This window comes from Portunus trituberculatus, chromosome 35, assembly GCF_017591435.1.
Source record: "Portunus trituberculatus isolate SZX2019 chromosome 35, ASM1759143v1, whole genome shotgun sequence".
Lineage (NCBI taxonomy): Eukaryota > Metazoa > Arthropoda > Malacostraca > Decapoda > Portunidae > Portunus > Portunus trituberculatus.
This window is the reverse complement of record NC_059289.1, coordinates 198,539-222,603: the sequence shown is the minus strand read 5'-3', so window position 1 is coordinate 222,603 and position 24,065 is coordinate 198,539. Positions and strand designations below refer to the sequence as shown.

The following is a 24,065-nucleotide window of genomic DNA, read 5'->3' as shown; positions in this document are numbered from 1 at the left end:
CTCTCTCTCTCTCTCTCTCTCTCTCTCTCTCTCACTTTCTGATAACGTCAACATGTTAGATGGCAAGCACTCAGTTACAGCAGCATCTACTCTCTCTCTCTCTCTCTCTCTCTCTCTCTCTCTCTCTCTCTCTCTCTCTCTCTCTCTCTCTCTCTCTCTAGTTTATCTAATCCCCATAGTCTTCCAACATTCAAGTCAGGCGTAATATGGGTGACGTAAGGGATTATTTTACGAGTGGTCACAAGAAAATAACTCCAGTAGTAGTAGTAGTAGTAGTAGTAGTAGTAGTAGTAGTAGTAGTAGTAGTAGTAGTAGTAGTAGTAGTAGTAGTATCTATGGTAGAGGATATAGTTATCGTGTGTGTGTGTGTGTGTGTGTGTGTGTGTGTGTAAGATGGCAGTGGTAATCAACGCTCTGTGTGTGTGTGTGTGTGTGTGTGTGTGTGTGTGTGTGTGTGTGTATGCGCGCGAGGGTGGTGGGTGGGTGGGTATATTCATACGTACACACATACGTCTCCTCCCTGAATAGCACCACCCAGCTGACTCTCTCTCTCTCTCTCTCTCTCTCTCTCTCTCTTCACATCATCATCCCCCAGCACTTTCCTCCCTCACGTACTCCTCTAACACACACACACACACACACACACACACACACACACACACACACACACATCTTTCCCAAGCACCACCACCATCACCACCACCACAACTACCTCCTCCTCCTCCTCCTCCTCCTCCTCCTCCATCAGATCTGCTTGACTCATATCGACACCTGCGGCTTCCATCACTCCTACACCTGCCCGCCTAGCTTCCCTGCCTCACCAACTCACGCTTCCTGCCTCTGACTCACCGCTACATCGTCTGGGGCTGGCGTGAGTCGGCCGGGTGCTTTTGGGTGAGTCAGGGACCAGAGCAGTGAGTCACGAGGGTTCGCCGGACTGGGTCAATACCCCGGGACTAACTGACTGACTGACTCTCTCTCTCTCTCTCTCTCTCTCTCTCTGATATGAGCAACCTTTGAGAGAGAGAGAGAGAGAGAGAGAGAGAGAGAGAGAGAGAGAGAGAGAGAGAGAGAGAGAGAGAGAGAGAGAATATGGGAGAAAATAAATTGTTACATACATATATCCAGAGAGAGAGAGAGAGAGAGAGAGAGAGAGAGGTTGCCAGGTGTTAAGTGCCAGGTGAGTGGGAGAGCAACACCACCTGAACTGAATCACGAACCGGCTCTCTCTCTCTCTCTCTCTCTCTCTCTCTCTCTCTCTCTCTCTCTCTCTCTCTCTCTCTCTCTCTCTCTCTCTCTACCAGATGGCTTGTAGGAGGATTCATCAGCTGTTACAGAGACGGGCGATGATAGGGGATGTGACGTGGGGAGGTATGGAGGGAGGAAAAATGAGAGAGAGGGAGGGAGGAAGGAAGTGAGGGAGGAAGGGAGGGAGGAAGAGTAACCACCGTGACCGTAACGGGACTACTACTTCACGTTGGGAGGGAGAGCAGGGAGAGAAGGGAGGGAAAGGAGAGAAGAGAGGGAGAAGAAAGGGAGGGCGTGGTAAGAAGAGAGAGAGAGAGAGAGAGAGAGAGAGAGAGAGAGAGAGAGAGAGAGAGAGAGAGAGAGAGAGAGAGAGAGAGAGAGAGAGAGAGAGAGAGAGAGAGAGAAATCTTTTAATAGCAAATCACCTCTTTACCACTATCTAAAACTCACCCACTCTTTCATCCTACATTCCACACACACACACACACACACACACACACACACACACACACAGAGAGAGAGAGAGAGAGAGAGAGAGAGAGAGAGAGAGAGAGAGAGAGAGAGAGAGAGAGAGCAATTTGGATATTAAGAAAACACAACTGATACTTTCTACTTCGTGTCCACCAATCACGGGTCAGCTTCGTATGACGTCATGACAAACAACGCATTCCTGTTTTCTATGAAGCCAAAAAGAAAACGATACTCAACTTATATTTATCCTATTATTATCTTGAAATCCACCGCAACTTCTCTCTCATTATCATTATATATATATATATATATATATATATATATATATATATATATATATATATATATATATATATATATATATATATATAGAGAGAGAGAGAGAGAGAGAGAGAGAGAGAGAGAGAGAGAGAGAGAGAGAGAGAGAGAGAGAGAGAGAGAGAGAGAGAGAGAGAGAGAGAGAGAGAGACTTTTCACTGTGGGCGTTTCATAATCGTCTCTGAGAAGGATGAAAGGATGAAGAAAGGAGGCAGCGATAAGGAAAGGAAAATGGAGGAAAAGATAAGGAAAAGGATGGAAAACGAGAACAGATGAAGGAAAAACCGTGAGGAAAAATCAGAGGCGAACCGATAGATCTACACACACACACACACACACACACACACACACACACACACACACACACACACACACACACACACACACACACAGATATAAACATAGATACGCAAGATCACGTTTAAACACATGAATCACACACACACACACACACACACACACACACACACACACACACACACACACACACCGATCAGATACCAATAATTTCTTCATTCTATCAACAAAATATCTCACTGTTCATTGTACTATCACATAACTTAAACACACGTCAAAATTACTACCATTACTGATCCCTAGTTTGATCTAATTGGTGTGGCTAATCTGGATGTGGCATTGGTTTTATCACAAATGATCGCCAATTAATGATTCACATAACTAGGTTTTTTTTTTTCTCAATTAGCAACAAGTCTATGGTCCAAGTTTTGTTTCACGAGCAAATTTAACATTGAATAAGTGTGTGTGTGTGTGTGTGTGTGTGTGTGTGTGTGTGTGTGTGTGTGTGTGTGTGTAGGTAGGTGGGTGGGTGGAGTCATGACAGGACTGGTTTTGGTTATAAAGGAAGACAATGAGGATGAGAATAGAATGGAGAAGGATGGAGACGATGAGGAGGACGAATAGGAGGAGGGAAAGTAGGACACCAACAGAGTGGAGGACGACTAGAGGAGGAGCAAAGGGGGATACGTACTACAATGGTAACTTGAAGTGGGGAGTAAGCGTGGGGGTGGAAAGGGAGTATGTGGAGGGGGGGAATGGGTGAGTACGTGGTTGGTGTGAGTGACGTGGGTGGAGGGAAATGTTTAGTCACTGGGGGAGGTGGCGCCAAATCCCTATGGTGTATGTTGGGGCTGTGAATACTTCTGAGTAATTCCCTTGTTTCAGCGGAAATCCCTGGCCCTCACTGGCACCCGCGTCCGCCTCTTCCCCTGCTCCTCTTTCCTGTCACTGCCCAAACTTAACTAAATGACAACTACAGACATAAATATCCCAGTCTTGTCTTGTCATCACGTCTTTGTTATGATAGGTGGCCATTGAAACAAGTCTTTTTTCATTAGTTTGTGTCCTCTAAATGGTCCCTTCCCTTCAGTCCCTTCACTACAATACCACCTGGCACTGTCCGATCAATATAACCCCTTTCCTGGCACCCTGGCACCCTGTCTTCTATATAGGCACAGCTAGGGTGGCAGCAGCAGCAGCAGCCGCCTTTCTCTCCCCAACCCGTGACAAACCTGTTCCCAATGCATCACTTTGGCACCCATCTTTCTACTTGGCACTCTTACTCCCTCCCCACCACTCCACCACTCCACCGCAAGTGTGATATGCCGCCCACAACCCACCCACGACCCACCTACAACCCACCAGACACACACAACAGCCCACCTCTTCCCGTTAAACCCTTGGGACACGTACTCCAATTCGAGGCACAACAAAAACACCATTGCAATGTTTCGAGATGATTGGATGAAGCAGGAAATCGCTTGTAGGTTTGTAAGGACGAGAGATGCTGGTACAAATATCACCTGACGAGGTATGTGTGTGTGTGTGTGTGTGTGTGTCAGTGTGGGTGTGTTGAAAGAGTTGTCAGTGACGTAAAAAATGAGAGCAAATATGAGAGAGAGAGAGAGAGAGAGAGAGAGAGAGAGAGAGAGAGAGAGAGAGAGAGAGAGAGAGAGAGAGAGAGAGAATAGCGGTAAAGGGCCATTGCAGCACTAATGGTAGTTCAGTAACGTTAATTAAAGGTGATGAAGGCAATTACCAAATAGCGATCACAATGCGAGTAACTGTATTGCATTACTGTTACTATTATTATTATTATTATTATCATTATTATTATTATCATTATTATTATCATTATTAGTATTAATAATAGTATTCACATTTCAGTACTAAAATAGGCATAAAATAATGAATGTATAACTTCCTTTGTCTATTACACACCACCACCACCACCGAAGAGCGATCGATAAAAACACGTAGAGGAAACTCACGCCGTGGGACGAGGACCTGAGACGTAGTTGCTGTGTGTGGTCAGAGGACCTATTCCCCTAAATGCAGCCTGAGACCAATACCTGAGGGCTGGTGGCCTAACGACAGCACAGCAGTAGTAGTAGCAGCAGCAGGAGGTGGAGGAGGAGGAGAAGGTTTGCTGGGTTAGGTTCATAAGCTTTAAGTCGAGGCGAACCATGCTAGGGGAGGGGTTTCTCTCTCTCTCTCTCTCTCTCTCTCTCTCTCTCTCTCTCTCTGTTCATGTGCTGTCTAGGTGTTGTCTGCGTGCATGTGTGTGTGTGTGTGTGTGTGTGTGTGTGTGTGTGTGTGTGTGTGTGTGTGAGCTTCTAGGAACCGGTGCTTGATTTCCATTCTGGTAATGGTGGTGGCGGTGATGAAATGTACTCTGGGGATGGTGGTAGTGGTGGTGGTGCTAGTAGTGATAGTGGTGGTGGTGGTGGTGGTGGTGGTGACAGTGTAATTCAACCTCCTTTCCTCTCTATCTTTCTTCTCGTCCGTTTCTTTGTGTTTCTCATTGCATGCTGTTCGTGGCTGCGTCCATATTCGTGGTCGTACTTGTCCGTATAGAATTAGTGTTAAATTACGCTGTTGGGTGTTCTGCAAGGAGGGTTCAGGGTGTTGGGTGTTGTGTGTGTGGTGTTGCTGTGAAGGGTTGTGTGCATCGCGCTATTTACAGAAGTAGTAGTTGTAGTAGTAGTAGTAAAAGGCATTACGTCAACTATAAATAAACTGCCTGGCAAATAGACACATACGTTTTTTCCCCCATTAATCATCAAACTTTTTTTTCCGAGCTTTTTTTCAAGTGAATGACTTTGATTTACTTTTAACGAGTTTGTATTATTAGTGAAACAGCAGCAGCAACAACAACAGCAACAATAACAACAACAACAACAACAACAACAGCAAACACAAAAATACTAACAACAGCAACATCAAGAACACCGATGTCAGAAACAAGAACAGCAACAACAATAACAGCAGGATCAACCTCAAATGCAGCAGCAGCAGCAACAACATGGCAACCGATAACGCGGCTGTGATGCACAAGGACCTGCCACCTCTCCCCTACCACCCCCCACCCCCCCCACACACACACAAAAAAAAAAAATCTTCTTTGTCCTTATTTCTCCATATAACAAAATCCAAACAAATGTACTTTTCTTTCATTAGTTTGATGTTACGCTCTCTCTCTCTCTCTCTCTCTCTCTCTCTCTCTCTCTCTCTCTCTCTCTCTCTCTCTCTCTCTCTCTCTCTCTCTCTCTCTCTCTCTCTCTCTCTCTCTCATGAGCTGCATTCCTGCCGTCGTGTTTTTTGCGTGTTGTGCTGTTATGCTGGCGGTGGTGATGGTGGTGGTAGTGGTGGTGGTGGCTGTGCTATTGTCTTGCTGTGAAATCAATCGAGGTTTTATGTTGTTGTTGGTAGTGTTGTTGTTGCTGTCAAGTGCCTCCTCCATTGTTCAGTTGGATAGATGTAGCCTTTTATTTATTGCGGTTTTTTAACAGTAACATGTTAAAACTCTTGATGTAAAAGGAAATAGTTCATACGTTCAAGTCTATTCCACGCAACTGTTTGCTCTCTCTCTCTCTCTCTCTCTCTCTCTCTCTCTCTCTCTCTCTCTCTCTCTCTCTCTCTCTCTCTGCTGCTCAAAAAAAAAAAAAAATTCACACACCTACCTCACCTTTAGTCGCGCTTGTGCAAGGTAATGAGAGGGAAAAATAATATTGTACCCAGGAGCAAAAAATATCCCCGTTTGATGATAATGTGTTGTTCGTGTTCTTTTTTTTTCGGTGTTCCGGGTTCGGGAAGACAGGCAGAGGGAGGGAAATGCAAGCACAACACCTCACGTCCCTGCCAGTGATAAGAGTGATTAGCGAGTTCGTGGCATTGAACTGTAAGAGATATGCTATTTATTGGGATTAGTTATACCGAGAACTATGCAAAGGAAATACACTTATTCAAGGTACCATGGAGAGATACAGGGATATATGCATGGAGGTACACGGTTTTATAAGATATGTTACACGTTACATATAATATACAAGAAACTATACAAAATGAATTTGATGATATACAGTAAAAAATTAAAGAAAAAAAATATTATCGTACACCGTAAGTTCTCAACGAATATTTTTTCCCTCTCCAGAGAACATTCCATGTATAAAATTTCCGTCAATTAATCACCATATAGATATAACAACCTGAGCCGTGTGAAACTTACATAGTAATAAACTCACACAGAAACCCGTTGAAAAATGACCCCATAAGACTGAAATTATCAAGTAAAGTACAAATTCCATCTGAGCGAGTTCCTCTATACATCCTTCTCCTTAGCAGCAGGGGGAGTGTCCTCAACCTTGCCATGCCCCTTGTGACTCGGCGCGGCATGTGAGCTGACGTCACCACCAAGACACGCCAGCCATGTGATCAAAACCAGCCAATTACGTAGTTACGATGATTAGCGCCGTGATGTCACATGTAGCCCACTTTGGAACTCCATTATTCTATCCATTCTTACTCTGTTCCCTAATTGCCAAGCTGTGTCGTTGCGTAAGGTTCTTTGTGTTGCTTTTCCATTCAACTACGTACATTCTTTCACGGCTGCCTGGTGACGTCGTGGTGGTGGTGGTAGTGGTGGTCTTCCTTGAAACACTTCTGTAGTTTTATGGAGTAGGCAGTAGTCACCTGCCGCCCGGTGGAATACTCCAGGAGAGGTACTTACGGGGATGTAGGCAGTGCTGCAGACTGAGTGATTCCCCGTGTCCTCTCTTCCCGGTTCCCTTTGTGGTCTCATTTATACAATTGAGCAGCTGCAGCCTGCCCTCTAAAGACAACTTCTACTACTTCCTACACTACACTACAACACCTTACACTTTTACACTCTCTTCAAATCAAAAATTTAATAATGGCTTCACCACGCCCTGCCTCGGAGTCCCCTCTGGGAGGGACCATAAATGTCCCCAGGTCGGACTGCCCTCTGCTGTCGACCTTGGGTGTCTTGACACTTCATCTAATACTTTCACTATCAATTTCTGCAACATTCGTGGCCTTCGTTCTAATTTTCAATCTGTGGAACACCACCTCTCCTCTACTAAACCTCATCTTCTCTTCCTAACCGAAACACAGTTGTCTGTGACTACTGACAGCAGCCCTTTTCTGTTCCCTCCTACTTGCTCTATCCTCATTTTCAATCCAAAGCTGGATGTTGCGCATACGTGCGTAACGACACCACTTGCTCTCGTGCCCACAATCTTGAATCTTCAGAATTTTCTACCATCTGGCTAAGACTTCAATGTCACTCTCTAACTAAATTCATCTGTGCTGTATACCTCTCACCTAATTCCTCTGACTATGTAAAATTCTTTGACTATTTGACTTCCAAGGTGGAGCACATCTTATCTCACTTTCCTTTTGCTGAGATCTCCATTTTAGGGATTTCAATGTTCACCACCAGCTTTGGCTTTCATCTTCTTTCACTGACCAACCTGGTGAACAAACCTTCAACTTTGCTATCCTTCATGACCTAGAGCAGCTAGTGCAGTTCCCTACCCGTATTCCTGACCGCCTTGGAGACACGCCCAACATTCTTGATCTTTTCCTAACCTCCAACCCTTCTGCTTACTCTGTTAAACTTTCCTCTCCGTTGGGCTCCTCCGACCACAATCTAATTTCCGTTACCTGTTCTATCACTCCAGTGCAGCCTCAGGACCCGCCTAAGCGGAGGTGCTTCTGGCATTTTAACTCTGCTAAGTGGGAGGAACTAAGGCAGTACTATTCTGATTTCCTTGGGATGATTATTGTTTTCATGTCAGAGATCCTTCTCTTTGTGCCGAGCGCATAACAGAGGTGATTATCTCTGGCATGGAGCTATACATTCCTCATACTTTCTCTAACCCTAAAGCTAAAAAGCCTTGGTTTAACTCTGCTTGTTCTCGTGCTGTCAATGATAGAGAGGCGGCTCACAAACGGTTCCGTAGCCATCCAACTGCTGAAACTCATGCCCTATATATTTCTGCCCGTAATCATGCCAAATCTATTCTCCAACTTACTAAAAACTCTTTCATCAATAGAAAATGTCAAAGTCTTTCCAATTCTAACTCCTCTCGAGATTTCTGGCATCTAGCCAATAATATCTCTAACAACTTTACTTCTTCGTCTTTCCCTCCTTTACTTCATCCAGATGGCTCTACAGCTGTCTCTTCTTTTCTAAAGCTGAACTCTTCGCTCAAACCTTTGCTACCAACTCAACTTTGGATGATTCTGGGCATATTCCTCCTACTCCTCCACCCTCTGACTACTTCATCCCTAAAATTAAAATTCTTTATAAAGACGTTTTCCTGGCCCTCTCTGGCCTTGATTCTCGGAAGGCTTACGGTCCGGATGGAGTCCCTCCTGTTGTTCTCAAAACTGTGCTTCCGAACTCGCTCACTGCCTGGTCAAACTCTTTCATCTGTGTCTCTCTACTTCTATTTATCCTTCTTGCTGGAAGTTTGCTCACATTCAACCTGTCCCTAAAAAGGTGACCACTCCAATCCTTCTAACTACCGCCCTATAGCTTTGATTTCCTGCCTTTCTAAAGCCTTTGAGTCTATCCTTAATAGGAAGATAATGAGGCATCTATCAGCTCACAACCTTCTCTCTGATTGCCAGTATGGTTTCCGTAAAGGCAGATCTACTGGTGATCTTCTTACTTTCCTAACTGAATCTTGGTCATCCTCTTTTAGGGACTTCGGTGAAACCTTTGCTGTCGGCCTTGACATATCGAAAGCCTTCGATAGAGTCTGGCACAAATCTTTAATTTCTAAACTACCCTCCTACGGATTCTATCCTTCTCTCTGTACCTTCATCTCCAGTTTCCTTTCCGATCGTTCTATTGCTGCTGTAGTAGACGGTCACTGTTCTTCCCTAAAACTATCAACAGTGGTGTTCCACAGGGTTCTGTCCTATCACCCACTCTCTTTCTATTATTCATCAATGATCTCCTAAATCTGACTCAATGCCCTATCCACTCCTATGCTGATGATACCACCTTGCATTATTCAACAGCGTTCAACAGACGCCCAACCCAACAACAATTAAATGACTCAAGGCGAGATGCTATAGGACGCCTAACTTCTGATCTTTCACTTGTTTCTGATTGGGGCAGAGAAAACCTGGTTTTGTTCAATGCCTCAAAAACTCAATTTCTACAACTATCTACTCGACATAACCTTCCAGACAACTATCCTCTCTTCTTCAATAACACTCAACTTCCCTCTCCTCTACATTAAACACACTCGGTCTATCCTTCACTAAAAATCTAAACTGGAAATTTCACATCTCTACTCTTGCTAAATCAGCTTCCAAGAAGTTAGGTGTCCTGTGGCGTCTTCGTCCATTTTCTCTCCCTCCCAGCTGCTTGCTCTGTACAAGGGCCTTATCCGCCCGTGTATGGAGTATGGCTCTCATGTCTGGGGGATCCACACACAGCTTTACTAAACAAGGTGGAATCTAAAGCTTTTCGTCTTATCAACTCTTCTCCTCTAACTGACTGTCTTGATTCTTTAAGTCACCGCCGCAATGTTGCATCTTTATCTGTCTTCTACCGCTGTTTTCATGCTGTCTGCTCTTCTGAACTTGCTAACTGCATGCCTTCCCCTCCTGCGGCCTCGCTGCACAAGACTCTCTACTTCTTCTCATCCCTATTCTGTCCATCTTCCTAATGCAAGAGTTAACCAGTATCTTCACTCCTTCATTCCCTACACTGGTAAACTCTGGAACTCTCTACCTGTGTCTGTATTTCCACCTGCCTATGACTTAAACTCTTTCAAAAGAGGAGTGTCAAGACACCTCTTACGTTAACTGGACCCTCCTTTTAGATTTTTTTGGTTTTTCTTTCTCCTACTTTCCTCTAAACAGGGCCTGGCAACCAGCGGGATTTTTTTTTTCCAACACTGTTTTCCCTTGGCCAGTGCCCTTGTAATGTAAAAAAAAAAAAAAAAAAAAAAAAAAAACAACACCTTCCCCATTTCAAAAGGCTCTAGTTAATGCTACGCGCGTTTTTTAGGATGTTTTTTACGGTTTTAATGACGGATCATCAAAATTCATATATCATCGAAAGGAGAAACTGTCTTGAGAATCCGGTTAATAATGTAAGTGGTCTTTGAAAATAGTCGTGGTGAGAGAAAACCGTTCCTAAATACTGGCGTGTCCTGCCCTCGTGTGGCGGTGACTCACGTTCCGTCTGACCCCTCGCATCACCGCCACACCAAGCCCCGCACCAAGGCAGTGTCTGATAAAGATGCTATCTCCATCCTACAATCAGTTAAGTTCGGTATTTACGGCGGACGACATCAAACACTCATGCGTCTATCACGATAAGATTGACTTGCTATGTTCCTCCTTGGAGACACTCCCATGTGAAGTAGTACTTACCTTTGAAGCTTCGAGTCTTTGTTGTACCTGAAGCTCATCTACACACCCACTTATTCACCTATCCATTTCCGTCCACCCACATACACTATCTCTTAAGGGTCTACACAAGCGAAAAATTGATTAAACACACAATGATTTTGAGTTTCGAAACACAAGATGGTTTATATACAAGTATAGTGAATGCTGTTACCCAAATCTCCCCCTACACACACACACACACACTCCAATCACTACTTACAGCGCTTGTCTCCCCCTAACAGCAACACAACCACCCAATCAGATAACACTTCGAGGAAACGCTTCCAACCAATGAGAAACAAGCATGAATCACCGAATCCAATCAACACTCCCAGGAAACACAACAAGGACCCACACAACATTACCATCAACACACCAAATGGCCACGCAACACATCCATACAACGCAGACCCAACATGAGAACGCATTCTGCACTTTCCTATCATTCTCTGAACATTACCGGAAGATGAACAAGAGACGAACAAATACAAATACCTTGCAGACAGTAAGTTTTGAGGCAATTCGAGGAAATCATTAGGCATCGTTATCGAGAAGCAAAAAAGGAGAGGAAAATGGCTACACAAGAGACAAGAGGAGACATTACGGTGCCTTCACTCCACAGAACAGCTGTGACGATGGATGACGAAGAGAAGAGAAGAATGAGAGGAAGATTGAAGATGGCAGAGAGGGACGAACAGAAGGTGGTGTTTACTTGGTAAGTGATGGGAAGCAGATAGAGGCAGCGAGGGAGGGAGAAACTAAGGGATGGTGGAAAGGGAAGGAAACAGCTGCGAGAAGGAATGAAAAAGAGATTGAGAGAAGGACGGAAGAGGAAAACAAGGCGTGATAGACGGTGGCGTTTAGAAGCGAAGATAAGAATAAAAATAGGAACGGGGGAGATAAATTAAGGAAGGGCGGAAGATGTAAGGCAGTGAAAGAAAAGGAAATGAGGAGACTTGAGAAGGGAAAAACTGGGATACAAAGAAAAGGAGGAAGAAACGGCATGTGGAAAAGGTGAAAGGCAGCTGGGAATAAAGGGAGTAGATCGCATGAAAGAGAAAAGGGGGAGCAGACAGGAGTAGGAGCAACGGGACAAATGGGTGAAGACATAAACAAACAGAGGTAGGGGAGGAGGAACGGAAGGAAGGAGAAGTGGGAAGGGCAGATGGAGAGACAGATGGACGTGAGGAAGGGCGCGCCAACCTCCTGAAGCAGTTGTCAGCATGCTAATTTCCTCCCATCCACCGCTGCACTGTTACCATAACGGAGTGGTGGGCTGCTGCTGCTGTTACTGCGGTTCTTAATGGTGCTGCTGTTGCTATTGCTGCTGCTTCCCCTTCTCAGCCGCCGCCGCCAGACCCGTCACCGTCGCCGTCACTGCCAGTTCACGCCATTGTTATCTCATCTACTTAGTGACGCTATTCACTCCAGTTTTTTTTATTTCGTCGTGTTTTTCCCAGACTGTCCTGCAGCGCATGTCACACCAGCTGTCAGTCTCACACACACACACACACACACACACACACACACACACACACACACACACACACACACACATGAGAGAGAGAGAGAGAGAGAGAGAGAGAGAGAGAGAGAGAGAGAGAGAGAGACAGACAGACAGACAGACAGACAGACAGACAGACAGACACACACACACAGATGCCTGCCTTCTCACATAGCGCACAACGGAAGTACCACTAATCGTACCATCGAGCCTTAGGTAGGTAAGTAGCCTGCCTGACCCGCGCCCTACCTGCCTGCCAGCCTGCCAGCCTGCCGCCCTAACACACCTGGCAACTCCACCCCTATATATAAAAAAAAAAAAAAGGAAAAATTTCAAACCTATTCCGAAATTTTGGCAATACATCGCTGCTCCGTCCGGCAACCCTTTAAAATTTCATCTTTCATTGAATATTCCAATACAATAGTGTGAGAGAGAGCAAAGGGAGGAGAGACACACGAGTAGGGGGATTAAAAGGGTACAGTAGGGGACACCAAAGGTAAGGGGAGAGAGTTGGGAGACGACACAGAGGTCAGTTAAGGGAATGGTGGGGGACTAAAAGGGTGTATAACATATGGGGAGGAAGGGGAGGAGTGGGAGTGGGAAGTGGGGGAGTTTGGGGGAATGAAATGAGGTTCGTACATCCGGTGGAGTGATGGTATTTCCGATGTAACGACTACAACGATTCGTGTTGGTCGTGAAGGAGGAGGAGGAGGAGGTGGAGGAGAAGGCAAAGGAATAAGAGGAGGAGGAGGAGGAGGAGGAGAAGGAGGAAAAGGAGGTAAAAGGAGGTGGTAGAGGTGATGGCGACAGACCCAATTCTCTCATAACTTTTTTTTTTCTTTGTTTGGCGAACCATTTTCAGAGCGAGCCACGAGGTATGAGGTTCTCTCTCTCTCTCTCTCTCTCTCTCTCTCTCTCTCTCTCTCTCTCTCTCTCATGATCCCTGCCAACACCCACATCAGCCACCCGGAAGCAAATTGCACATACACATACACACACACACACACACACACACACACACACACACACACACACACACACACACACACACACACACAGAGAGAGAGAGAGAGAGAGAGAGAGAGAGAGAGAGAGAGAGAGAGAGAGAGAGAGATTAAACCACAAACAGTGCCCGTTACGCTAAACATACGGAACCTAAACACACACACACACACACACACACACACACACACACACACACACACACACACACACACACACACAGTATAAGAGTCGATTCTTAAAGAAAAAACAAGACTACTTCATCTCACGTCGCACTAACTCCCGTGACAAGTGAGAGCGAAAGAAAGATACTTTATCACGAATATATTCAAAGGTGTTTACGACAAAGGAAAGGCCGTTTTCAGAGCTTACACAATCAGAGAGAGAGAGAGAGAGAGAGAGAGAGAGAGAGAGAGAGAGAGAGAGACCCCCGCAAGATTAAAGACCACCTCAAGGATAGAATTATAGCAACAGTTTACACGAATGAACGTAAACTTGGAGTGAAAACAAATTAACCAATTATATCACTACTGAAAGTAATCCGCAGCTCTCTCTCTCTCTCTCTCTCTCTCTCTCTCTCTCTCTCTCTCTCTCTCTCTCTCTCTCTCTCTCTCTCTCTCTCTCTCTCTCTCTCTCTCTCTCTCAACTAGGGCATCGGGTGAAGTAAAGGGTGATTTAAGATAAGGATGATGATGATGATGATGATGATGATGATGATGAGGAGAAGGAGGAGGAGGAGGAGGAGGAGAACGGTAAGAGTAATGAGAAGATTGGAAAAGACCACAGAGGAATGAGGATCACGTAAGCGAGAGAGAGAGAGAGAGAGAGAGAGAGAGAGAGAGAGAGAGAGAGAGAGAGAGAGAGAGAGAGACTAGTTAAAGCGAGGAAGTAAGTCCTTAACCTTGACTTATCTGAACTTGAGTGAGGAAAGATATCAGAATGAAAGATCGAGGGTTGCTGCGCACTACCCTCCCCCCCACTCTCTCTCTCTCTCTCTCTCTCTCTCTCTCTCTCTCTAAAAAGGTAGCAAAAGTTTGTTATGACCATGATGACAATGAAAAATATAAATAGCACCAGCTGCAGCACCAATAATAATAATAGTAATAGCAGTAACAACACCAGCAACAACAAAACACGTCACCATTATCACACACACACACACACACACACACACACACACCAAGCCACCACATCTCCACTACAACAACACCACCACCACAAGCATAATAATGATGTCATGCTGTACCAAATACCACCTCCTCCTCCTCCTCCTCCTCCTCCTTCTCCCTCTCCTTTTCCTCCTCTTGTGTGTTGCCTGACGGAGCTCAATCTCTCCCCCACACCTTCAGAACACGAACTAGATGAAAATAATCGTCTTAACTGTAAAACCCCTCTGTATGTTTTGTAATCAATAAACCACGATCTGTAATGTGTGTGTGTGTGTGTGTGTGTGTGTGTGTGTGTGTGTGTGTGTGTGTGTGTGTGTGTGTGTGTGTGTGTGTGTGTGTGTGTGTGTGTGTGTGTGTGTGTGTGTGTGTTGATCATAATTCTACCTTTGTTTGCAAGAAATATTTAAGTTCTCGTTTTGTATTATTTTTCGTTTTAATCTCTCTCTCTCTCTCTCTCTCTCTCTCTCTCTCTCTCTCTCTTAACTATTATGGTTTCAATATTTCAAAGTTTCTCGCTTTTCTTTTTATACACGGAAATTCCTTTATTACTCCATGGACGCGTGCTTTTATTCCTAATTCCACATCAGTTTTCAGTGCACGTGATGTATAAATGTGCAGTGACACCCGATGCTGTTATTGTGACACGTGTGGGCCCAACGTGTCACCTGTAATCTCAACAACACCAAGATTAACACACTGTAACCTGCCGTTCGTCTCTTGAAGGTTTGTGCTGCGTAACCTTGGTGCAGAAGACTTCATATTGATTATTACTAAGGTATAACTGTGATCTGGTATTGTTGTTGTTGCTGATGTTCTTGTTACTACTACTACTACTACTACTACTACTACTACTACTACTACTACTACTACTACTACCACTACTACTGCTGCTGCTGCTGCTGCTGCTGCTGCTGCTGCTACTGTCATTATTCTATTATCATTATCATTACCATCACCACCATTTTTGGTGCTAATAATACTGAAGGTCATGGTAATATGGATTTGCATCGCCTTTACCACACAATTCACCTGAACAAGACTGTACACACACACACACACACACACACACACACACACGAGATGACTGAGGCGTGTCGTGTCATTTAGCGTCACTTGGGGTTTGTGGGGGGAAGGAGGGCGGCGCGGGGTGTGGCGGCGCTAACGACCCACACTGGAAAACATGTGCAAGCCGCCAGCAGCCGACTCGTCACGCCCAGCCTACCCACACACCTCCACATTCCTCTCACCACCTGCCGGGGCGGAAGTCAAGCCGAGACACGCTACTCCAGCCACTATTCCCCAGCACATTAAGCCTGTTTGTCGCTAACCACTTTCTTCCCTCTCCACTGACCCCTCCATGAGATGACCCAACTAGTAACCATGACACCAAGAGGAGGCAATCTCATCCCTCTTCACTCCTATATTAAGTTCACGTGTTGGTTCTCCCTCCTTCACGCTTCCTTACAGCACCTTCAAGCCCCTCTTGCCCTTGGCCGTGGCTCCACCCTTGGCTGGGGTGCAAAAATGACCCTTGAGTTCCTGGGGCGTAAAGCTGGAAGTAGGACGTGATGAGACGGTCGTTTGCTTCCTGGAAATCGCGTGGAATGAATGAGCCGACTGACTACATGACTACCTGCGTGGAATCAGCAACCATTACCTGCCGCCGATCGAGGAAGATTGCACCGCTGCCCGTTATCATGCGTGGGGAGGAGGAAGAGAAGAGGAGGAGGAAGAGGAAGAGGAGGAGGAGGAGGAGATGGAGGAGGAAGAGGAGATTGCGGTAAAAAAGAAGATTAACTGATTAATTTCCTCTCCGCGCCGCAAAACCACAAGAGGAAGACGAAGATGATGAGTTGGAGGGAAATGATGTAATGAAAGGGGAAGGAGCGGCGATATGAAGTAGCAGGATCAAGATAAAGAAGAGGAAGCACACAAGGCAGAGCAGCAGAGGAGAAAGATAACACCAATCTCCAGTTAGTGAGCAGCTGATAAGATTGAGAACAGTTGTCAAAAATTAAAAGGCGTTTAATCAACAACACGTTTTTTCCTCCTTATTAACTTTCCGGCACCGTGGATAATCGATTTTTACTTTCCCTCCCCCCCAATCCCGCCACGAACATTTTTCTAAACATTTCTTTGATGCAATGCGGTTCTGTGGGCAGGAGAAATCCATCCTCTACCTCGTTAGCCTGGACAGAAAGTCACTTAAGGAGCCTCACTGGTGTCTCTCAATCTCTCCTTCAATCTCTCTCTCTCTCTCTCTCTCTCTCTCTCTCTCTCTCTCTCTCTCTCTCTCTCTCTCTCAGTCGCGAACCTAATTGATTTTCTGGAACGCAAGTGATTCTCCCACGCGACAATTCTGAAGGTGAGGTGAGACGTGTTCCCTTGTGACTCCTCGAGGAGGAGGAGGAGGAATAGAATGGGAAGAGCTGCAGGACTACAGACGTGGGTAAAGGCGTGGGCGACTGCGGACATACGTGTGTGTGTGTGTGTGTGTGTGTGTGTGTGTGTGTGTGTGTGTGTGTGTGTGTGTGTGTGTGTGTGTGTGTGTGTGTGTGTGTGTGTGTGTGTGTGTGTGTGTGTGTGTGTGTGTGTGTGTGTGTGTGTGTGTGTGTGTCGGTGTCGGTGTGTGCCAATGGCAGTATTCGGCACACACACACACACACACACACACACACACACACACACACACACACACACACAGGAGCCAAAATTGACGGTCGCTCGTAAAAGTTATCCTTGAGAAAACAAGAAACAAATGTCAGATAATGTAAGAGTATAAAATATAGCAGCAAAACAGAGAGAGAGAGAGAGAGAGAGAGAGAGAGAGAGAGAGAGAGAGAGAGAGAGAGAGAGAGAGAGAGAGAGACTACACATAAATACTCGCACACAAAACCAGATAACCATACCAAACAAAGTTGACAAGATAATATATATGAAAAAGAAAATAGTGAAAGGGGAAGAGATAAAGAAGAGTAACAGTAGTAACATACATGTAAAGAATGAAATACACAGTTGGAAGATGAAAGAGAAGTAGTTAAGAAAAGAAAGAAAATAAGCAAATGAACGATGAAGGGGAGATGAAACATGAGAAGATGGCGGAGGAGGAGGAGGAGTAGTAGGAGGAGGAGGAGGAGGAGATGGGGAGGAGGAGGAGATGGGGAGGAGGAGGAGGAGTTTGGGAGAAGAAAACAGAGGAAGAGGATAAGAGAGGATGAAAAGGAGCCATGAATGAAGATAAAAGCAAGTCACTGTTGAAGGAGGGAGGAGGAGGAGGAGGAGGAGAAGGAGGAAGAGGAGGAGGAGGAGGAGGAGGAGGAGGAGGAGGAGGAGGAGGAGGAGGAGGAGGACCGTAGTTTGGACCATAAAGCAATTGCGGAAATGGAGAGGCTGGAGTTCACCGTCCCGGCTGCAATGAACTTCTAAGAGCTCCTCCTCCTCCTCCTCCTCCTCCTCCTCCTCCTCCTCCTCCTCCTCCTCTATCTCCTCTTCTTTTTTTCCCTCCTCAGAGTCTATGTTTACTTTTTTTCGACCTAATCCTCCTCCTTCCTCTCCTCCTCTTCCTCTTCCTCTTTATCATCTACCTCCTTCTATACTTCTTATTTTGCTTGCTTCTTTTTTTTTTTATCATTCTTCCTCTTCTTTGCATTTCTTTGCCTCTTCTTCTTCTTTCCCACCACCTCCTCCTCCTCCTCCTCATCCTCCTCTTCCTTTTTCTCCTCCTCTACTCTCAGTCGAACCGGAGATAGAGAGAAACTAGATACATTGGTGTGTGTGTGTGTGTGTGTGTGTGTGTGTGTGTGTGTGTGTGTGTGTGTGTGTGTGTGTGTGTAACGCTCACACACACACACACACACACACACACACACACATTAACACACACACACACACACACACACACACACACACACACACACACACACACACACACACACACACACACACACACACACACACACACACACACACTTCACAAATTCAATCTTAATTACGACTAGGTTACACATAGCTGTTGCGTGAATCTAATAAAGTGAAGAGTTTGCAGGAGGAGGAGGAGGAGGAGGAGGAGGAGGAGGAGGAGGAGGAGGAGGAGGAGGAGGAGGAGGAGGAGGAACGAGAGCCAGTTTAAATGAGTTTCGCTTTACGTGGACAGCAAGTGAGAGAGAGAGAGAGAGAGAGAGAGAGAGAGAGAGAGAGAGAGAGAGAGAGAGAGAGAGAGAGAGAGAGAGAGAGAGAGATCAGCAACCATACCTCTAAAAAAAATAAGAAGGAAACCTAAGTAAATTCAAACCATCCACGTATTCATATCTAACTCACTCCACTCATCCACACCTATCCACTCCACCCATCCACACCTATCCACTCCACACATCCACACCTATCCACTCCACTCATCCACACCTATCCACTCCACACATCCGCACCTATCCACTCCACTCATCCACACCTATCTACTCCACACATCCGCACCTATCCACTCCACTCATCCACACCTATCCACCCCACACATCCACTCATTCCTAACTCACAAACCAAGCCATTCACCAACACCTTTCAATACTGGGACACATTTTTACCTTGTACGATTAGGCCATTTTATTGATATTACGAATTGTCTATGGAGGTCAGAAGATTAATAGCCACAGCCTTCGTCATTTTAATCCCACTCATGAGTTTCTGGAGTTGCATAAAATCACCAAATAGTAACCAGAATGAATATGGAAAAGCGTCATGGTGCTGAAGGGGTTAATTTTCAAACTATCACTTTTTAAACTTCTGATTTCCATTCCATTCTTTAACTAAACTCATAAAGAAATAGCGTTGCTCATTCCACGCTGAGATAACTGAACATACCAATCCTTTCAATAAATCTGGAAGCCATCATGCTATCAAACGTTCAATTTTCAATGTATTTCGTAAGTAGAATAAAAATAGACAAATAAATAACTGAAATAACACAAAGATGAATAAATAAATAGTAATATCTCCTCATTCTATCACTCTATGCTAATTTAAGTTAACAGATGCATTCTTTAACTCTTTCACTAAAACATCATCCCATCAAACGTAAAATTCTCATTCAATTCTCTAACTGAAATCACAAAAAATCTCATTTACTCCCTCCACAGCAATTAAACTCATCCGTCCTTTAACTCATTCTCCAATTAAACAGCTTCCACCTGCAATTAATCGCCAATCAGGTCATTTCACCCTTCAATTACTCGCCGCTACGTGTCGGTGTGTCTGTGGGTGTGCACTTCGGGTTTCCACCGCCAGAGGGACGCAATTGCCGAGGTCTTCGCGGCGAGGTAGCGGGAAGAGGTTTAGATAAGTACAGAGATTGAGGAAATTTACCGTCTACATTGTAATCTTAAATAATCTAGCGTGTTCTCTCTCTCTCTCTCTCTCTCTCTCTCTCTCTCTCCTTTGGTTTATTCTATATTACTTAATCCCTTTTTTATTTAGCTGACATTAGGATAATCTTGCAATTTATCCCCCCCCCACCGATTACACACACACACACACACACACACACACACACACACACACACACACACACACACACATAGAGAGAGACTAAAGCAACGTTCATGTTAATTAAGTGTTTCTAGTATCAATTTCGCTCAATAATATTGTCTAGATTTCCTCTGTGTTATGTGGCCACTATCAGTCAAAGGACACATCTCAAGACATCCTCCAACATCCATAAAAAAAAAAAAAAAATCACAGTATCGTGCTCTATTTTGTTAAGCGTTTTCTTCTCTGTTGTATTTTGCTTGTTTAGGAGAAATGGAGATTCAGGTGAAGATATTGAATTTAGAGAGAATTAAGACAACCGGGCCTAAAGGAAGATGTTTAATAAGACGCAGAATGCAGAAAGAAAAGAAAATATTAATTTTACATAATAATATTGTATACAGCCTCTAATAAGTGTCATAAGATTAATTTCAAAGTTATCCATAGCTCACAACATTTAACCTTACCGAGTTCTCCTAACTTTTTTCCTGCTTGTAGTTTAAACTTTGCTCAAGACATCCTTTTTCCTCACAGTATTAGCAGCATTGAAGTTTATTGACACTTTCTAGCTTTTTCCCTGCATGGAGTTGAAATTTTTTCCATAAGATTAACTAAAATATCTCCAATATCTAATAATCTAATCATGAAGCAATCAAAGGGTTAATCTCGAACATTAACCCTTTTTATCTCGCAGTAGCTCAGGGTTTATGTTTAACAAGTATATTTAACCTTTTCTGCCTGTATTATTGGTTCTCTTTACTAATACCGTCCAGAATTCATGGAATAAATATCGTATCATTATAACCAAACAATAGAAAGGTTAACCTCACCGATTTCCCCAACAATAACTCACAGTACTTAAATTTTATATATCACTTCTTTTTTCACTATCATTTAAATTTTGCTCATTAATATCGTCCACAATTTCTCTAATATTGTCATACAGACATCACAAAGCAGCTAAGAAATATTCACAACAGAGTATATCACACTACGTAAGTTTACCGAGTGTTTGTAACTTTTTTCCTACCTCCATTTTAATTTTGGCCAAACAGTCAAAAGGTTACCCTCATAATTTACTTTCTTTTCTCCACAACACACAATAGTCATGTGTACTGAGTATCTCCTCACTCTTGAAGGCAAACAACGTCTCTCAAGGACCGTGGACACCTTTTTTTTTTTTTTTTTTTTTACAACACCTGGTGATTAACTAAAGGCACACGGCATTACAAACACGTTCACCTTGAGGCGTCACGTTCACATAACCGGCCACTTCAGAGTAAGCCATGCAGCCACCCAGCCACCCTGCCTCTTGTCCTCACGTGATACTTAAAACTAGTTGGCACTTAAAGATTGATACATCTAAGCTACTTTAATACTTATGAGTTACCGGCCACTTCAGCATCCTTGTCTCCAAGCCTGTCTGTCTCCAAGAGATTTTTTTTTTCATGTTTAAGTATTGGACGCATTTAAACTGTGTAGATAAATAAAAACATAAATGAGTGAGTAAAGAAATGAATAAAGAAACATACAGATAGGTAGGTAAATAAAGAGGTAGAGAAACAGATCGACAACAGAAATTGATAGACAGATAGACAGATAGATGGTGATAAATAAACAGCTAAAATACCACTGGCAAATAAAGATAAGTAAGAAAAAGAATGATTCAAAACACTACTACTTAGCACTTCTAAGCATCTACAACAGCACTTAAGCAAATCAAAACGGTAAAAGCAGCACCAATAACAGCAGCACTTCAATTCATCTTTCACACTCCATTTGGTATACTATCAAAAAATGAAGATTAACAACAACGAATAACACTCGCCCCACACACACACACACACACAAAAAAAAAAAATGAATAGAAAAATAAATAATTAAATAATACAAACAAACGAAAAGTCTCGCTATACGTCTTTTCAAACATGCAACAGCACATTTTATACCACTCGACCACACACTATAACATTTATTTCAAGCACGCTACAAATAACCAGACACCGCACACACACACACACACACACACACACACACACACACACACACACACACACACACACACACACACACACACACAAACAGGAAACCCTTCAGCAAATTAGCACCACTCTGTATCTCACAGTCTCCACGTTGCACAGGAAGCTCTCAGACGTCTCACACACACCCATTACCACGAAGTTCCCAGCATCCCCAATCCACTCAGAGCCTCACGCATAGCACTCAGGCAAGCAATTAGCACTTTTGCCACTCCTACATACGCTAAAAGCACTCGAAAAGCACTCAAGCTGCTCTCTAAAACTCAAAAAGACACACTCACACTCTAGCATTTCATAATCACCCAGGATGCAATGAAACACTCGTAAAGTTTAATGCAGGTGTTGCAATGATGTCTACTCAGCACTTTCGCACGCACACAAGCCAGCAACACACACTCAAGCGTTTTCACATCAATGGGAACAACGCACTACAAAAGCATAAAGAAAATACCTATGAGTTTAACAAGCACCAGAAACCACGTCAACACAATACTAACACCACACAAACACGCCACAAGCAGTAATTAGTCAATTCACAACCCATCATAAGGACCATAGAAGACCCACCAAGCCGTTAAACACACGTGAATCACCAGTTAATCTCTAAGACACCTTAAAAACACCCACTAATTTTAGAACCACTCAAGGAGCACACTGAAAATAATAAGAAACTTTCAAAAGCACCCCAAAAAATATTCATTAATTCTAGAAACACTCAAGAAACACACTAAAAGTCATTACATGCATCCAAAACTACTTAGAAGCGTCCCAGAAATACTCACTGTCCTCTGAAGCACAACCAGAAGGACCCAACAAGCCCTCAAGCTTCCCAATGGCTCTCGGGAAGATGGGAATGAAGACACAGGTGAAGACAAGTGGTGCCAGAGACCAGTCCTGCTGATGTCACCAGGAAAATGAGGAAGATAAGATTAGTCACGGCTGATGAGGCAGGATATTCTCTCTCTCTCTCTCTCTCTCTCTCTCTCTCTCTCTCTCTCTCTCTCTCTCTCTCTCTCTCTCTCTCTCGTGCAAGCAAATCTCCCTCTCCTCCTTCCGTTTCTCCATGCAAGTAATTTCTTTTTCTATATCTCCCTCTCTTCCTCCCTTCTCTCCCTTCTCTTCATCCTCTTTCTCTTCTCCTACTGCATGAACCACGCCCTTTTATTTATTTTTTTTCCTCTCTCTTTTGTTATCACTTTCCACATTAAATCACGACTGAGTTTAGTGAAATGGTTAATTCTTCTCTTATACATACATACATACATACATACATACATATTATAACAACAACTACTCCTACTACTACTACTACTACTACTACTACTACTGTTACCACCACCACCACCACCACTACTACTACTTCTACTACTACTACTACTACTACTACTACTACTACTACTACTACTAAAAACGAGAAGATGGAAAGGAAACAAGCGAGAAAAAGAAAACAAATCAATTAAACTCTGTATGTCATAGAATCATAAAGGAAATAAAAAACGTTTCGACAAAACAATTAGGGAAAAAAAAAGACGAAGATGAATAAAAAAAAACACAGGAAACAACACGTTCATACACAAACCTCTCTCTCTCTCTCTCTCTCTCTCTCTCTCTCTCTCTCTCATGCACACAAAGCGAGCAAGCAGGCAGCATCAAACAGAGGCACGCGGATGATTAAAAGAAAAAAAAAAATAGTAAGAAAGACAAAGAGGAGAAAACGAAACACTGCAGTTAAACAAACACTTCCACGCAACACAAAAGAAGAGAGCATCCACCCAGCAACACATGGAGGAGGAGGAGGAGGAGGAGGAGGAGGAGGAGGAGGAGGAGGAGGAGGAGGAGGAGGAGGAGCGTAACCTAAGCCCCTAGTCGCCACATGAATCAAAGGGAAACTCAACTCCTTCCTATCAGATGATTGTTCGTTTTGTTGTTTAAGTTTGTTGTTGTTCTAAGTTGTTTTGTTGCCGTTAAAGTTGTTGTTGCAACTGCCTCTCTCTCTCTCTCTCTCTCTCTCTCTCTCTCTCTCTCTCTCTCTCTCTTATATGGCCTGAAACACAAGACCCA

At 44.0% G+C, this 24,065-nt stretch overlaps 1 protein-coding gene across 2 annotated transcripts in view; it reads right to left on the bottom strand.

Annotated features, from left to right (window-relative positions):
• The window catches only part of LOC123513166 (thymosin beta-like), a 44,531-nt gene extending 21,624 nt beyond the window's left edge, over positions 1–22,907 (bottom strand). The window contains exon 1 of one of the 2 annotated variants that reach the window (XM_045270096.1): positions 22,787–22,907. The gene's annotated coding sequence lies outside the window, so the exon portion shown is untranslated. Of the gene's footprint in view, positions 1–4,325; positions 4,351–22,786 lie in introns of those variants that run through there. The other variant, XM_045270097.1, reaches the window with a different exon arrangement.
• Between the last annotated feature and the right edge of the window lie 1,158 nt (positions 22,908–24,065).